General features: G+C 44.6%; 1 protein-coding gene across 1 annotated transcript in view; it reads right to left on the reverse strand.

Moving 5' to 3' along the window:
• LCLAT1 (lysocardiolipin acyltransferase 1) overlaps positions 1–17,312 on the reverse strand; it is a 110,670-nt gene extending 93,358 nt beyond the window's left edge. The window contains exon 1 of the mRNA XM_020793117.3: positions 17,086–17,312. The gene's annotated coding sequence lies outside the window, so the exon portion shown is untranslated. The remainder of the gene's footprint in view (positions 1–17,085) is intronic.
• Positions 17,313–17,610: the final 298 nt, after the last annotated feature.

Here is a 17,610-nt window from a genome sequence, read left to right on the forward strand (position 1 = left end):
CCGTGATTCACTGGTTCAGTGGAGTGGGCCCACAGGTGTTGTGCAGACATCCCGGATTCCGTGCCCTGCTTCCTCCCGTGGGTACCCACTCAGAGGAGGAGGGGGGCAGGGAAGCCCACAGCACTGCTTCAGACAGTGCACCCATGGGAGGAGGTGGGGTGTGGAATCCAGGGGCCTGCACAACATCTGAAGGCCCAGTCCACTGAACCACACCAAACCACATTAAATGCCCATCTCTAGGGGCAATCCATAGATTATACCTAGTGATAAAGAAAGAGCCTTTGTTTTATACCCAGCATTCCATAAACAAAGTTTCACTGATGAAACAGGATATTCTAAGGTCAATTTCCCTTTTCTCCTGCAAGTGTTCTAAAGTCATCTAGGCTACGGGGCATTTGGAACCAGCAGTGGAAGTAACTCTGGGCTAGAGTGTCAACCACCATCTTTCTTTCCTTCCATCTATGGAACTAATACTTGAAAGTTCAGGCAATGGAAGTGAAGGGTAGAACATTCTAGCAGCAGGATTAATTGGGCAATTATCTGACTTTATTAGGTCTGTGCTATACTCATTTTTGCACAAAACAACATTCATATGGCTCCATGGTATAAGGAGCCGAAGGAGAAAGGGAAGACTCCAATCCAGATGATGGAGCTTTTAATTTTAAAGTCTTAAGAGAAAGAGTGCAACATTTGACCACATAGGACCCATGTATTTCTTGGCATTTTGAAACAAGAATAGCAAGTCCTAACACTGTTTGCATGATCAATCAGCCAGCAATAACTTTTATTTTGATCATCCAAGTTGACTCTCTAGCTCCCTACAGGGTTGAGAACTGAATTAGAGAGGACACAGCAAACCTTCTTTGTTCTCAAAAAATTGACAGACTACTGTCTAATGATGGATGGATGGATGGAATACCCATTCCCAGCTGTGACAAGGTTCATCTTTAGCCGGGGGGGGTTGGGTGGTAAAGGCGGGAAACAGGCGCGGAGGCGAGTTCGAGTCTTGAGAAACAGCAATTTTATTTGTATGAACACTTAACTCCACTGGATCGAACGGATCCTTCAAAACTTCATCAGATAACAGAGTATACCTCTTGGGTCTAACAACCGGCTGACCCATCGCATCATCTACCAAGGGGCCGGGCCAAACCGCTCGCGATCCGTCAAGGGTCTTAAAGGCGCACTCCTGACGGCGCAGATGGTCCCACAGCAGGGGTGGCGGGCCCAATCCCCCTCCGGGGGTTTCTGTTGGAACTCGGGCCCCGGGCGGATAACTCTCCGTCCCCCACCATGGTAGCCCACCGGGAAGACCGAGACCCTCCATTCTAGGGGTTCGTAAGTCCTACCCCGACCGCTAGTAGCTGGAGGCTCAGGCAGCAGTCCTCCACCTCCCGGTAAGCTTTTAGCGCCTGGGGACCCGTCCGCTAGGCTCTTGGCGTCCTTTAGCCAATCCGTCTGCACACCTCTCGTTGTGCATCTGCCCAGCTCTCCTTCCCCCAACCAACTGAACTCCCGCGCAAAGTCTCCTTCCCCTTTCACCTCCTCCCACATGATTAAGTCCATCTCGGCTCCGCCCTCATCCACCAAGCACACTTCGGTAGGCCTCCTCTGTAGCTCTTCCTCATTCTCTATTTCTACCAGTATCCCCTCAGCACAGCCACTCGCGTCCTTCGGGCTCTCTTCTTCTGGGGACGGCACACTGGGTCCCACTCCTTCACACGCCCCCCTCTCTGAGTGGGCCGTCCTCCAGGGAAGATTCTCCTTCTCCCCTTCCTGTCGAGAGAAATAGTCGGCATTAGAGTGTGCCTTCCCCTTCCTATATTGTACCTGAAATGAGAATGGTTGTAAGCTAAGATACCACCTGGTCAGGCGGGCATTGGTATCCTTCATGCGATTAAGCCACTGCAAGGGTGCATGGTCTGTCACTAGTATGAACGGAGCCCCCAACAAATAATACCTCAGGGCGTGTACTGCCCACTTCACCGCCAAGGCTTCTTTCTCAATTGTCGCATACTTTTGTTCCCGATTACTCAGCTTTTTGCTTAAGTACATTACAGGGTATTCCACCCCCTCCCTCCTTTGAGACAAGACCGCGCCAATTCCCCTGTCGGAAGCATCTGTTTGTACCCAGAAAGGTAACTTGAAGTCCGGAGCATACCTAGAAGGTAGAGTTGCCAAGGTTTCCTTAAGCAGTCTGAACGCGTGCTGTTCTGCAGCACCCCACACCACACCTTTCCCCTTCCGTTTCCGCGTCAAATCTGTGAGAGGAGCTGCCACCTCCGCAAAATTGGGCACAAATTGTCTGTAGTATCCGGCTAGTCCCAAAAATTGTTGAACCTCCTTCTTAGTTTTGGGCACCGTCCATGATACAACTTTGTCCACTTTATCGGACACCGGTTGTATTTTGCCACCTTCCACCTGAAACCCTAAGAATTGTACACCTCTCCGCGCGATCTTGCACTTATCAGGATTTACTTTCAGCCCAGCTTGCTCAATTTCCTTGAGCACCCTCCTTATGTGTTCCAGATGTTCTTCCCAGGACTTACTATAGATCAAGATATCATCGATGTAAGCCCCCGCAAAATCTTTAACTGGGGCTAAAACTTGATCCATTAGTCTTTGGAACGTTGCGGCGGCGCCATGCAACCCGAACGGCATTTTCCTGAACTGGAATAACCCCTGGGGTGTCACGAAGGATGTCTTTTCCTTGTCCTCCTCTCTTAAGGGTATCTGCCAATAACCTTTAGTAAGGTCAAGTGAGGTCAGATAGACCGACCCCCCCCAATTTTTCTAATAGGTCATCCACTCGAGGCATGGGGTAGGCGTCAAATTTGGAGACTTCGTTCAATTGTCTGAAATCTACACAGAGCCGCATCTTCCCATCGGCCTTTGGCACCATCACCGGGTAGCTACGCCAAGGGCTCCGCGAGGGTTCTATAATGCCTAGTTGTAACATTTCTTCAACTTCCTTACTTATAGCCTCTCTAAGGTGGTACGGCCAGGTTCTGTTCCCTGATCTTGTAACAACCCCTGCTGGGGTGTGTATCTCGTGTTGTATTAGCTGAGTCTCACCGGGTACCCCTGAAAACAAATGTTGGAATTCGCCCTCTAGCTGCAATAAGTCTTGTTTTTGTGCCGTGGGTAAGGTCTCATCTATAGGTAACCGGCCCTCTATCCGTCCCCAAGAATCAACTTCTGGTCCAAATTCATGCTCCTCTACTTCCCCCCACAAAGCCTCTCTTTCTTTCCACTCCTTAAGGAGGTTGACGTGAAAGATACCTTTCTTCTTAGTCTTGTCTGGCATATATATCTCATAGTCAACATCTCCTATCTTTTGTACCACCTCATATGGGCCCTGCCAAGTCGCGAACAACTTGGCTTGTTCAGAAGGCATCAACAACAAAACCTTTTGCCCTGGTACGAACTCCCGCACCTTCACTCTTTGATCGTATCTCCTCTTTTGCCCGGCTTGGGCCTGGCCAAGGTTGGCCTTGGCCAGCCCCGCTGCTGTTCTTAGATGCTCCCTCATTTCGATCACTTGTTGAATAGTTATCCGCGCATCGTCTGGACCTTCCTCCCACCTCTCTTTTACCAGATCCAGAATACCTCTGGGGTTCCACCCATACATTAATTCGAATGGAGAAAACCCGGTAGAGGATTGTGGTACCTCCCTTATGGCAAACATTAAGGGTGCTACCAACAGGTGCCATCGTCGGGGCTTTTCCATGACCAATTTCCGCAACATGCCCTTTAGGGTCTTGTTGAAACGCTCCACTAAGCCGTTACTCTGAGGATGATACACGGCGGTGTGGATGGGTTTCACCTCTAGGAGGCGCCATAATTCTTTCAAGGTTTGGCTCATGAAATTCGTGCCTTGGTCGGTGAGTATCTCCTTGGGGAACCCCAGCCTCGTGAATACCTGCATTAACTCCCGCGCTAGAACTTTGGCCGTGGTGGACCTCAGTGGGATCGCTTCGGGGTACCGGGTGGCATAATCTATGATCACCAGGATATGAGTATGTCCCCCTTGTGACTTGAGCAGTGGTCCCACAATATCTAATCCAATCCTTTGGAAGGGGTGATCCATAAGGGGCAACGGGATTAACTCAGCCCCCGTGGGTGGCTTCCTTTGGGTTTTCTGACATTGAGGGCATGTCGCACAATACTCTTTCACCTCCTTCCGCAATTCAGGCCACCAGAATCGTTGCTCTATTCTGGCCCGCATTTTCTCTTCCGCCAAATGCCCCGCCAAGGGAATATCATGAGCCAATTCCATAACTTTAGGTCTCCATTTGGAAGGTACCACCAACCTTCTACTCGTATCCTCCTGCACATAATACAGCAGATTATTATCCATTTCCCACCCCCTTTGTCCTCTTACAATGGTTCCCGATGGCTGAGCCGCCAGCAGGGGCTCTCGCAGCGACGCGTCATCCTGCTGCATGGCTCTCACTTGCTCTCGCGACGTTCTCTGCAAAAAATCGGACTGATCCTTACAAACCTCCTCATCCCCTTGCAGCCCTTCCTTTACCGACCCCACATTGCGGGAGCCCACCCAGTCCCGACCAAGCAACATTTCGCGCGTCAGTCCTGGAACGACCCCAATTTTCATTTGTCTCTCATCGTCCCCTACTTTCACGGTAGCCCACATAGTTTGATACTTTTTAAGGTCCCCATGGATGCATCGCACCGACAGTCCTCCGTCCTTCTTATCGCCCGGCAGATCCCTCACCAGGGTCGTCCCGCATCCCGTGTCTATGAGGGCTCTTTTTTTCATCCCATTCACCCAAGCGTCTATTTCCCATCGTTCCGAGGTTGGGCCCTGAGATTCTACCGCGCGCGTTAATCGCCCCACCCACGAACAGTCAATCCCGGGGCAATTTCTTTTCACGTGGCCCGGAACCCCACAGGAATAACAGATGATCCGCCCCTCTTTGTTGTCCTTCCCTACCACTCCCGGGGTGTAGAGGGGGCGCCCGTCCTTGCCCTCTTTCCAGCCCGTGCCCGGCGCGTAAATCCTCTGATCCACGGTAATAGGCCGGACGGGCTTGGGTGCGAACGGCTCGAAACTTTTCCCGCGCGCTCTAGCAGGTCCGCTCATGTCCGTGCCCGCCTTCGCAGTAAGGTTGGAAGTTGAAAGCGAAACTTCTCCTCCTCGTGGTCGCTGTTTCTCCGCCCAGGGGGCGGTCACTTCCTTGCTCGCTTCTTCCGTGTTGCTGAAGTCCTCCAGCAGCGTAATCGCCCTCTCTAGCGTTTTCGGGTTGTTCTTCTGCACCCAGTTTTTAGCGTTGGTTCCCAAGGACTGTACCAGCTGTTCCAGCACGACTGCATCCACTAGCCTTTCCCCATCGTTTTCGGCTGGTTTCAACCACCTCATCGCATTAGCCCTCATTCTCTGTGCAACCGTACGCGGGTGGGTTCCTGGCTTCCACTTCAATTCCCTCAGTCTTTTCCTATAAGTTTCCTCCGTTAGGTTCAGGGTGCTCAAAATAGCGTTTTTCACCGCGTCATACCGCGTTGCCTCCTGAACTCCCAAGGTATCAACCACCTCCTGCAACAAGCCGGTGAGACACGGTATGAGCACCAGAGTCCACTGGTCTCGTGGCCACCCCGCAGCCGTGGCCACCCTCTCAAACGTATGTAGGTATGCCTCAGGGTCATCCGTGGCAGTCATCTTCTGTATTCGGATTGGCGCCGGCCCCGCCACCAGGCTGCCCCGTACGCTGGCAAGATTCCTGCCGCCCCTCTCCTCCTCGTTCCCTCTCCCGCGCATCTGTCGAGCCATCAAAATCTGCTGCTCGGTCAGGTTTTCTATAAGTCGAGCTTGCCTCTCCATTGCTTCGCGCAGCCGGTCCACCTCTCGGTTTCCCGCCACTTCCTTCCCCCCGGCCCCACGTTGGGCGCCACTGTGACAAGGTTCGTCTTTAGCCGGGGGGGGGTTGGGTGGTAAAGGCGGGAAACAGGCGCGGAGGCAAGTTCGAGTCTTGAGAAACAGCAATTTTATTTGTATGAACACTTAACTCCACTGGATCGAACGGATCCTTCAAAACTTCATCAGATAACAGAGTATACCTCTTGGGTCTAACAACCGGCTGACCCATCGCATCATCTACCAAGGGGCCGGGCCAAACCGCTCGCGATCCGTCAAGGGTCTTAAAGGCGCACTCCTGACGGCGCAGATGGTCCCACAGCAGGGGTGGCGGGCCCAATCCCCCTCCGGGGGTTTCTGTTGGAACTCGGGCCCCGGGCGGATAACTCTCCGTCCCCCACCATGGTAGCCCACCGGGAAGACCGAGACCCTCCATTCTAGGGGTTCGTAAGTCCTACCCCGACCGCTAGTAGCTGGAGGCTCAGGCAGCAGTCCTCCACCTCCCGGTAAGCTTTTAGCGCCTGGGGACCCGTCCGCTAGGCTCTTGGCGTCCTTTAGCCAATCCGTCTGCACACCTCTCGTTGTGCATCTGCCCAGCTCTCCTTCCCCCAACCAACTGAACTCCCGCGCAAAGTCTCCTTCCCCTTTCACCTCCTCCCACATGATTAAGTCCATCTCGGCTCCGCCCTCATCCACCAAGCACACTTCGGTAGGCCTCCTCTGTAGCTCTTCCTCATTCTCTATTTCTACCAGTATCCCCTCAGCACAGCCACTCGCGTCCTTCGGGCTCTCTTCTTCTGGGGACGGCACACTGGGTCCCACTCCTTCACACCAGCCCTGTCCTTTAAAAACATCTCTGCAACATGGATTTTTTATATATTTAAAACCAGAGAACAAGAGCGTATAATATCTGTTTCCTAGGGTGTATGCTAGCTCTACATGCCAAAATGGCTAGAAAGATCAACAGCAGTAGACCAAATGAAAAAAAACCTTGCCCTTTGAGTGATTAAGCTCTGGGTGCTACTGCAGCCAATTTCTCCAAGATCTGTATGGCTCAGAGATTCATAAGTAGCATAGCCATTAAATATAATATAGAATGTAGAATGTGCCATTAACTATAATATTCAAAGGAATGACTATTTCAGGTTCCTCTTGAGTTTGAGTGATAAAAACTGGAGATTTTGAGCAAGAACTTAGTTACACACTGTTCTTATTTTGTTGTGCCGAGGTCAGTGAAGGCTGGGGTTTATTTTCTTGAGATATGTCTAAATATTTCAGATTTATTTTAAAGTGTTTTTAAAAAAGCAGTAGCATAGCAATTCACAGCAATAATTCTCTGTTATTGAAAATCCAGGGTAAACCATAGTAATCTAAGCCTACAAAGCTCATTAACTAGTCAAACAAACATCTTACTACATAGCAGAATAAGGAAAATGGGATAAGAAAAACATTTCCCACTAAAGTGGACACATAAACTGGATTACTGTAACGTGCTCTGCATGTGACTGAAAAATGTCAGGAAGCAGTCTTAAGCTTGTCTTCAGATTTGTTTAGGGTGACATACAGTTCCAATGTCAGTACGCAAACAGAAAATGTTTAAAACATTGAAAGTCTCAATGTGATCCAATGTGAACCAGTTTTGTTTGCTAATTAGCAGCCCCACAGGTCTGCTTTGAAGATCACAGATGTACTGTTCTGGCAGCAGGCAATTCACCTTTTCCCCTCTAAAGAAGCCATTAGCTGGGATGGGGGTGGGGGAAGAGAAGAAGAGATAGGAACAAAGGGTTGCTAATTAGCCAAGCAAAAGCTGTGGGAGATCCTAATCAGGGCTCTCTTGAGTCTTGTCTGCCTTAGCACACAATAAATTAAAAATTAAGACATAATATTAATATCTAATTCAACAAGGATAAATGTGAGCATTAATACTTAACAACTTCTATAATCATAAATGGAACACAAAGCACTTCGTATAAAGTAGCCCTTACTTTCAGAGAGGAAAGGCCAGACAGTAGGCCACCAAAAGGCCAACATCACCAAGCTTCTGTTCATCCCATTCTGTTTCAATCATTCATTTATATACAGTACAGTATACACTTCACCATGCTGCTTGCAACTATACCTCACTGGCAACTAAAATACAGTGGTGCCTCGCTTAATGAGCGCACCGTATAACGACGAATCCGCATAGCGATCCCGTTTTCGGGATCGCTAATGCGGAGGCATAGTGTCACCCCCAATGGGCAAAACTCGCATACTGAAGATCGGTAAGCGTTTCACTTACCGATCTTTGCTTTGCGATGCCCGCAGATCAGCTGTTTGGCAGTTTCAAAATGGCCGCCGGAGGCCTAAAATGGCCACACGCAGCGTTTTCGCGCCCTCCCCTCGCTTACCGAGAGCGCGAAAATGGCTGCCAGACCCTGGAAACTTCGCTAAACTGTGAGTTTTGTGCCTATCTGGAACATCGTTTAATGTGTTCCAATGGGCTTCCCCGTTCTGTTTAGCGAAGTTTTCACATAGCGAAGGTTAATCCTGAACGGATTAACCTCACTATGGGGGGCACCACTTTACTACAATGTGGTCAATATTTGTAGACTATCTGCATATCACTGGGCAGAATTCAAATGACTCCTTCAGTTCCAGGACAGGGCTTGCACTATGCCAGTGACGACGAACCTTTATGTGCTGGAGTGCCCAAACTGAAAAATAAAAATAAAATTAAAAAACCCAGCAGACAGCAGCAGCAGCAGAAGTGGCGGAGGAAGGGGGAGTCTCGGGCATAGAGGTGCCTCAAAACCCCACTATGGATCCATTGCCAGCTGCTCCAGATCCTGGCCCACTGCCTGTAGGAGCACCAGAACCATGGATGCAGCCGCCTTCTCAGATTGGGGTGGGGTAGGGAGTAGTGATCCAGTGACTTATGGCTCGTGTGCCCACAGAGAGGGCTCTGCATGCCAGCTGTGGTATGCGTACCATGGGCCCGCCATCACTGCACTAGGCCAATGAATCTCCGCTACCCTTTTGAATAGCTGGTCTTCAATGGCATAAATAGTAGGGACCTGAGTCCCAGAAGGATTTGCTATGTGGCATAAGAGATTGGTTGCTGAAAAGAAACAGACATAAAGTTCCCTTGAGCTCAAAAAATTCATTTCACATTTACCCAGATCCTAGCCATAGCTTTCAGTGAATGTTTTGCGCTTTCCCCCTAAATTCTCACATTCAATTTACAATAGCATGATATTTTACTGTTTCCCAGGAAGATGTTCTTATTTCATTCTAACAAAAACACATTCACTTTTCATTTTTGGAACACTCAAGTGTCACCCTTCCACTTAATTATTTTCATCACTTTCCTCCACCTATGGAAATGTGTTAAGATTCTCTTGACAAGGCTGTTATTTGAAACTCATTTGAACATATCTGAAAAACGTTTTCCGACATTGATTTACATCTATTTATAAAGTGAATGGAAAAATGTCACCACAGAAACCGTCTACTTTAGAAAAACAAGTACACTCCTTCCAAAATGCAGCCTTACATTTTACAGGCAGTATTCTTCAAATACTGTAATTATGAGAAACCAAAATTGATTTCTAAATACTTCAAGATGAATCTGGCACCAATATGCAATTATCTTTTGCAGCTCTGTACTGCTTATACATAGAATGCATATACTTTCCATGAATTACCTCAAACTGCAATTCCTGACTAGTATAACTATCCTAAAGGGGGAAAATACCAAAAGAAGCATCCAAGGAAAAGTATTTTGAGAAAATCCATGAACATAGCATACTGAATGATGTTGCAAAGCTTCCTTAAAAATCAGAAGACACATGTATAAAAAAGATTATAATTATTGATTATTATTGTTTTTGTTATTTGCATAATAATCTCATTGATCACTTCCCCACTTCTCAACAAGCCAGAACCCAAGCTCACTTACAGTAAATTTAAGAACAGCGGCTTACTTACAGGTAGCTAGTGAAGAGAGCTGGCTTAAGATTAGAAGGTTGGAATGCCTGGCTGTGTAGCCAGGGTTGGGAGTGCAAGTCCACACTATGCCTCTTGGGAGAGGGGCTAGCCAATATCATTCACAGCACACGTTGTCTGATACCTGGACACGGAGCACAGTTGCAGAGTGCTAACAGAAAGAGAGGAAGGTAACTCAGCCCTCAGTACTCTATAGGCAGTGATCACTCCAATGCTAGAGGCGTTCAAAAGAAAATTAGACAACCACCTGCCAGATATACTTTGATTTGGATTCTTGCACCAAGTGGAGTGTGCAGACTCAATGGCCTATAGGCCCTTCCAACGCCATTATGCTATGATTGTATGCCTTAAAAATCATGGAAGGGTTGACGTAGATTAGAATCAACTTGGTGGCACACAATTATCTGCTGGTGAAGGGAAGGACTTTCGACAGAGATTCCCAGAGAGGTAGTACCAGACAGAGTAAACAGGTTTTCTCGAAGTTTGCACCCTCCAGAACCTTTATTTTATTGACCATTTTTAATATACTTGTTTAATTCTTTTAAAATATTTGTTTTTATCTTTTTAATATTGTCTTTTAAGTGTTGTAAACCTCCTTGGGCCCTTTTAATGAGAAAGATGGGTAAAAATATTTTAAATAGATAAATAAATAATAAATTGATTTTTTTATGAACCCAAAAGCAGAATGGCTAACATGATTACTAAAACTACTTTGAAGCATCTGAAGGCTTTAGGTTGTAGAAGCAAATACCACTGTGTCCAATGAAAAATACTCCTTGGGGAACAAGCACAGGATTGCTAGCTGTATACCTATTATACAGTGGTGCCTCGCTTAACGGGTGCTCTGTTTAGCGATGAAATCGCTTAGCGACAACTTTTTCGGAGTGTTTTTGTGCTTCGTTTAATGATGGTCCCTATGGCGATTTTCGCTTAGCGATGGTTGGGACCATGCTTCGCATAGAGATTAAATTTTGGGTCCCCTGTTTCGCTTAATGATGGTTTAAACAGCCTCATGTTTGCTGTTTTTTAAATGTTTTTGTTATTTATAAAGTTAATGTTTATTTATTAAAATGTTTGAAATCATAAAGTGCACTTAGTAAACCCTTTGTTAACCAAATTTGACTTTGTTCTGACTCTTTTTTAATTTGTTGTTGTATTTTTTCCCCCATTGAGATGCACTGAATAGGTTTCAATGCATTTCAATTGGTGAACCGCGTTTCGCTTAGCGATGTTTCCTATGGTGATTTTCGCTCAAGGATGGCAATTCGTTCCTATTGGAACGGATTAACCAGTTTTCAATGCATTTCAATGGGAAACCGCATTTCGCTTAGCAATGAAATCGCTTAGCAGCAATTTTTCGGAATGAATTAACATTGCTAAGTGAGGCACCACTGTATTAGATATATACTCACATACAGAATACTTTTTCCACCTGGTCAGTTTTGCATTTAGCTGTTATTGAATGATTTCCGCTTCTGTTACCTATGGACTTCAAAGCCCACTTTTTCTGTCACTCTTTCTGCTACTGAACAGCACAGCTCAGTATATGTGAAAATCATCATTTTCCATTAAGTGGCTTTTATACACATCTGATCCCAGATTTATAGTATTTTACCATTTTAGAATTCAATATCCCAGAGATTTACACATCTGACCAACTTCTACTCTGTAAATCTTCACATTATACAAACCCATCCATTATTGGGACAAATTAATTGGAATAGATTTGTTAAGGTAAGTCACAAAGTTTTGAATGAAAGGACATGAAGATCTTCTCTTAAATCTTCTCTTTGAATACACTGAAATCCACATCATACTGTCCTAAAATTGCATTCCATTTAATATACCTGAACAAAAATTACAGCACTCTCATATTGCCTGAAGTAGACAGTCTAAGAAGAAAGCTATTACACTATTTATTTTTAAATGACTATGGCTCATTCCTCCTACTTTAGTTCCTTGCATATATGAATGGTATTATGGACTTAAAAATAAATATATAAATAGATCAAACTATTTAAGAGTAGTCTGATAAATATTAACTTTATCTCTTAGTCAACAAATCTATGACAACTGTTCAACTGAATACAGAACAACATTCAAACATTTTTAAAATTCAAAATAATGAATATTTACACAAAATATTTTACATCTCTAAATGTTCCAGCAGCTGGCACTTAAAGGATACCTGTGTATCAGAATATATGGTGCTTAGTTTACAAAAGCCAGCTACATTTTCCAATGTATTTTGCTATGCACTAACTGCAACAGGTAAGCAAGGAAAGATGTCCTGATTAAGCACAGAATATGATTTCAACACTATATAAAATTCACTAAGAGGCTGTCCATTTCTTCACAAGTTTTCCAAGTTGTCTTTTAAAAAGTGAAAGACAACTCCTAAAGATAACCCTTTTATATTTCTTATAATGCAAAGTCAAATAATCAAGCAACCTGTGGACATCATGCAAAAAGAACAAACAAAACAGACACTAATACTGTAATCTCAGACACAAGGAGGATTTCGTCCTAGGGGGAAAAAGAAGAGAAAAACAGGAGACATATATAAACTCAGAGTTACTATGCAGTTCTGAAACCAAAACAAACAGAAACAGCTGAAAAATACAAAAAAAAAAAAGACAAACAACAATTGCATAGAGCAGGAATGGACAAAATACAATGAATGAAGTCAAGGTCACCTATATTGTACTACGTAAGTCATGTGGCAGTCTGGAATAAACCTAATACTGTAAAAATCCTTCTATAAGCTCAGTGAATTTGGCAAGCCAACTTTGGATTCCACATAAGCCTTTGAAATGGAAGGGCTAGAGTCAGAGTTCACTATGGAGGTGATTGCTTCTATCATATCAAAACAATATTTAAAATACATTTATCAGAAAGTCTGACAAAACTATAAAACATAATGCTAAACAAGAGACAGCAAAAAGTAAGGGGTGGGGAGAAAACATTTAGAATACCGTATTTAAAAAAAAACAGAGTGCTCAAATTTTTCACTCCTTATGTGATTAGAAATATGCTAAGGTGTGGGAAACGGTTAATTAATCCGACATCCTCTGTAACATCCTCTTTACCTCATTTTTCATCTCTCCATGCATTCACAGGATCAACTGTAGAGTTGGAAGAGACTCCTTTTTTCAGTGAGTTGAATCACTTCCAAAGCAGGAAATCCATAGCTAAAGCACACCTGACAGTGGCATTCTAATTTCTGTTTTAAACCTCTAATGAAAGAGAGTCCACTATCCTTGGAGGTAGTCCATTTCACTACTGAACATGTCTGAATGTCCATGCTATCCTGTTACCTGGCTAGATTGAGTATTGGGAGCACTGTATTACAGTGGTTCCAATTTTTCCTGTCAAGACATGCACAAAAGGTGGTGTTAGGAGAGCAGTGTTTGATGCCATGGCCTATGGTATCCCGCAGGCTCCTCTTAGCACCTATATTACTTATATGAAACTGCTGACAGAGGTCATCTGGAACTTTGTAAGGCAACCAATATGCTGATGACACCCTGTGCTACTTCTCCTTGTCCCTCAATACCAAGGAAGCAGTCAGGACCCTTGAACATTACATAGGCTAAGTAACAGGCTGAATGAAGATGAACAGGCTGACAAAATGGAAGTGCTGCTGCTCAATACTGTAGTAAGTCAGATTCAGGAATCAAGATTCAACCTACAGTATTATAGAATGAGATGCACTTTCCCGACAGGACAGCTTGTAGTCTCAGAGTGCTGCTTAACTCTGCACTGTCACTGCCCAGGTGACAGCAGTGATGAAGAATGAATTTGCACAACTCCATTTACACCAGCTATAATATTTCCCAAGCAAACCTGACTTAGCAGGAGTTATTCATAAATTATTTTTATTTAAATTGTGATTTAAACTCATTTGATTTAAATCAATTCTACCCTGCCTCAGTTACATCATACCTTGAGTGCTGCAAGTAAACTATACATGGGGCTAGCCTTGCATAGGGTCCAAACTCTTCAAGTAGTGCAACATATGGCATCTCTAGACAGCTTACTGGAACATAGTATCATGCTCATGTGATCATAATACTGAAAGACATGCACTGGTTGCAGTTTGTTTATTGAACTCAATTCCAGTTATTGGAATTGGAATAACCAGAGGACAGAGTAGTACTCCTGTCCTCTGAAGATGCGGGCCACAGAGACTGGCGAAATGTTAGAACAACCTTCAGAACACGGTCAAAAACCCGAAAAACCCACAACAACAATCAATTCCAGTTGTTGGTTTCAGCCTTTAAAGCAGTAAATAGATTGGGGCTTGGCTATCTAAGGCATTGGTCCCCAACCTTGGGCCTCCAGATGTTCTTGGACTACAACTCCCAGAAGCCTTCACCACCACCTCTGCTGGCCAGGATTTCTGGGAGTTGAAGTCCAAGAACATCTGGAAGCCCAAGGTTGGGGACCACTGAGGGACCACCCATCTCACTATGAGCTCATCCACATTTTTAGATCTTCAGGAGAGGCTCTCTTAAAAACAGCAACAGTTTCAGAGCACACTGGGAGGGCCTTCTCCTGCATGGCTCCAAGACTATGGAATACACTCAATTCCACGCTGTAATCTCTTTCTATCCCACTCAGAAAATGCTCACAAAATACCATACAGTCATACCAAGTAACATCATTTGTCCAACTAATGCACTACTGTAATTGAAAGTAGCTTCGGGATTTCAGCAGAAATCTTTCCTATAACCTCCTATCTGGTGAATTTAACTAGTGTACAGTATTCAGAGATCAAGCCAATGACCATCTGCATGATTTTTTTCTATCAGGGAAGCAAGTAAAATAAAACATGTAATCAACAACCATATGGCAATTATGTAGATTGTTCCACTGAATCAGCATTCCATGAAAAAGTAGATCCCTTGCACCTGAGAATAATATTTCCACAAACTTTAGTAGTGTGAGATCACAGAGGGAAGTAGCTACTAGCTTCCATGCCACTTTATACTGTACACAAGAAGGCTTATGTATAAAGCAAACCCTTAAAATGTTAAAATGCTCACAATGAAGAAAATTTAGTGGTTTAAAACATTTCATTAGTCACACACTAAGACAACTAAATTACAGCCAGATTTGGAAGCAAGACAAATCCTTTGATTTGAAGCCAGTAAGAAATGAGGAAAGCAACACATTGATAAAATCCTCTGCTGGGAATGTTAAGATGTTTATATACCTGCTAACTGTCACTGGCAAATAGCACAAATGTGTTTTGTTATATTTAAGTATTAAAACACCAGCATTTTTTCATAATATTTTTAATTAGGAGCCTCATGGCACAGTGGTTAAACTGCAGCAAATGCCTTTGCTCACAACCCGAGTTCAATCCCAGTGGGCTCAGGTAGCTTGTTCAATCTTTCAATGTCAATAAATTGAGTACCCCACTTGCTAAGGGAGGAAATGTGTAGTTTGCATAATTAAATTGTAAACCACCCAGACTGCGTGTTAAGCACTACAGGGCAGTATACAAGCAGCAAACTTTGCTTTGTATTATATGGAGGAAAAAAATAAGCAAGCAAAATTATTTTTTCATTGAAGGATTGTACTGAATAGGAGTAGAAAACTACTGTGAGAAGTGACTATCCTGCGTTCCTTTAGGAAACATGTAATGGCATTAGAGAATACATTCCCAAATAAAGTCACACTATCCTTCAACAATTCCATCTTCATTTTATTTTCATAAGATGTGTGCTTAGGGGCATTACTAAAAACTGATTTATAAGGCATTAGAAGAAGGAAACAGACAACTCATTAGAAAACAAACTAGCACAAAACAAACTAGTTTAAGCAGAAAAGAGGTTTTTTTAGCCAATTACCTCTATTTGGCAACAGTTCTAACATATTTGCTAAAGATTTTACTGAACTTAATTAAACTTTTAAAATATACAGAATCCTGTAAGAACACAGAAGGAAAAGTTCCCACTAGCTTACACTTCTTCAAGCTGGTACTCTCAGAATACTTTGGACTGCAACTCCCAGCCCCAGCCAATGTAGCAAATGGTGAAGGATAAAAGGGAAAATTGCACAATAAAATAAGAGTCTGGCAGTTTAATATAGAGCAGTGTTTGTATAGGACTCCGTGAAAAGAAAAATAGTATCTTTTTAAAATGTTATATTTTAGTTGTAGGCAGTATAGTATCTCATCCTTCAAAACAGTGTCATGATCAACTTGCACAACATCAACAAGAGGATGGGAAATATGGCATAATCTAACAAAATTATGCCATGCTATTTCCAGAATGTATAGTTGGCTGGATAGCTCAGTTGTTTAGGTATCTAGCTGAAGAGCCAGAGGGTGGGAGTTTGATTCCCCATTGTGGCTCCAGAAAGAAGAGCCAGCTTGTGGACATACTACGCAGTCTCAGGACATCTCCTCTCCTGAAGAAGAGGGAGATGGCAAACCACTTAAGTATTCTCTACTCAGATAACCTTGGAAAGGGTGACTGTAATTCATAAGTAACTTCACAGCACATATTATTATTTCCAGAAAAGAGATATTAATTTGGCTAAAACACAGTCTTTAAAGACCAGCATATTTCATTATCTTGCCACCTTTCTTTTTTGATCCCTCCCCTATCTTTGCATTTTAGATTTTTTTTTTTTTGCTTTACCAGCCAGAGTAGCTATTTGCTAGATGGGTGGTATAAAACTGAATGAATGAATGAATGACTACTATTGCATAAATTTTGCAGATTATATTTCACTTTATCAGAAGTATGACAATAAAGAGTTCAGTTAGTAAGCATCCTTATTGGCAACACTTTAATTGCAAGTAGCCAGTACTGGAATCCACTGCATAGACAGGAATCACTTCCTACACCAGTCTTTATCTTAAGTTCCTGGTTTCCACTCTTGGGCTCCCAATTTTTGGGCCAAACGCTCTTACCCTCAAGCCCTGCTAGCCTGATCATTTCTCGGACTAATATACATCAGAATCTGGGCGAACCAAGTTTGGGAAACTATAGCTGAATCCATCAGGACATTCAAGAGCACCACCACAAAAGATGTCTGAGCAAACGCCATGTTACTGAATGTGGGGTAGGAGGGAGATACACCTGTAGAGCACAGGTGGCGCCCCGCCCCGTGGGCCTCCACTAGTTGATCCAGCCGCGCCCCGCCCCTCAAACGCCAGCTCCCAAATTCGGCCCTCCCATCAATGCCCGTTCCAGCCACCCTCTCCTCACCTGAAACGCGGTCCCGACACTCCTGACGGGAAGAGACGGCCTCAGACCTGGCGACGCGGCCCCGCGCTGCCTTCACACGGCCGCGACAGAGGCCTCAGCCCCGGCTCAATCCACCGAGGATGCCCGTAAGCGCAGCCCATAAGCTAAGACTCATGAGCAGAAACCACACCACCGCCATCTTCCTCCCGGCGCCACCTTTGCCCTTTAACCTCTTCGCCTTCGGTCACTTCCGGTCCGCTATTACCGGCCTCGTCGTAGTCAGGGCGACCCTCCCTGCCGACCTGGGTTGCCATTTCTTAAAGGCACAGCGCCTTTCCTAATGGGAAAGGAAGTGACTTCAAATGCTTTTGCGCACACCGCGCATTATTTGTAATTATCAATTACAGTTGTCGGGCAGTTACTGAAGCGCTGTAGATTAGCAATCTGGAGTCAGTATCTTTGGAACTCGATTGAGAAATCAAGAATTTTTCGCCCATTATGTTGTTACTATTTATCTTTCTAGGCATTGGCTCGCTGCTTTGGAAG

This window comes from Pogona vitticeps, chromosome 1, assembly GCF_051106095.1.
Source record: "Pogona vitticeps strain Pit_001003342236 chromosome 1, PviZW2.1, whole genome shotgun sequence".
Taxonomy (NCBI): domain Eukaryota; kingdom Metazoa; phylum Chordata; class Lepidosauria; order Squamata; family Agamidae; genus Pogona; species Pogona vitticeps.